The sequence below is a fragment of the Scylla paramamosain genome, chromosome 8 (assembly GCF_035594125.1).
Source record: "Scylla paramamosain isolate STU-SP2022 chromosome 8, ASM3559412v1, whole genome shotgun sequence".
Lineage (NCBI taxonomy): Eukaryota > Metazoa > Arthropoda > Malacostraca > Decapoda > Portunidae > Scylla > Scylla paramamosain.
Genome location: NC_087158.1, coordinates 19,689,540 through 19,690,660, shown reverse-complemented (window position 1 = coordinate 19,690,660; position 1,121 = coordinate 19,689,540).

Below are 1,121 nucleotides of genomic sequence, written 5' to 3'. Positions count from 1 at the left end.
CTCTCTCTCTCTCTCTCTCTCTCTCTCTCTCTCTCTCTCTCTCTCTCTCTCTCTCTCTCTCTCTCTCTCTCTCTCTCTCTCTCTCTCTCTCTCTCTCTCTCTCTCTCTCTCTCTCTCTCTCTCTCTCTGTGTGTGTGTGTGTGTGTGTGTGTGTGTGTGTGTGTGTGTGTGTGTGTGTGTGTGTGTGTGTGTGTGTGTGTGTGTGTGTGTGTGTGTGTGTGTGTGTGTGTGTGTGTGTGTGTGTGTGTGTGTGTGTGTGTGTGTGTGTGTGTGTGTGTGTGTTTACGCGTTAGTGTTGAAAAAGCAAAACAAAAATCATGTCGGTTTGCATATCCGGCAAAACTAAGTTATGCGTATTTTGTATGTATGCATTTTTTTGTTTCACTCAGATCAGCAAATAAAGTTACTACTACATATCACTACAAAATGAAATTGCCTATAAAAATATGTAGTACGCATATGTGCACCAAACAAAGTTATTTTTATATTTCCAACACACTTGCCATATTACGAGCAGAGATGAGAACCTAACGATCCATGCATTATTCCCATTTTTTTTTTTTCAAATTCTTCACATAATTTAAATTTTAAGATAAGAATGTTACAATAGACAGCGTTTTCTTCACAAACCTAGACTCGTATTATTATACAACATTTATTTATTATTAAAAAAAAAAAAAGAAGGGGAACTCGAGCCATGGTGACAAACATGTAGCAAAAATCTATTTTAGTGGCCAGACACCGAGGCAGTCCACGGCAACCTGTGAGCAGCATCAACACCTTACATTCTCCCCGATAACTGTTGTCTCCGCGACTCAAACTTACTTCCCAACGCACAATGTTAGTGTTTCGCGCTTGCCTCCCTCGTGTGTATCTATGCCGCGCCATCATACCTTATTACCAACAAGATACATCGACTTATTTTTTCTTAGCCCAGCGTATGTATGCATGAAGCTATGCATGTGAATGCTGGCATGTGAATATGTATGTACTGTATGAATGAACATTGTGTATAGAGAGAGCTCCCTCAACCCTTACTGTTCATGTTAAACTGGCGGTAGCAGTAGCAGCAGCAGCAGCAGTAGAAGCAGCAGTAATGATAATAGTAGTAGAAGTATTGT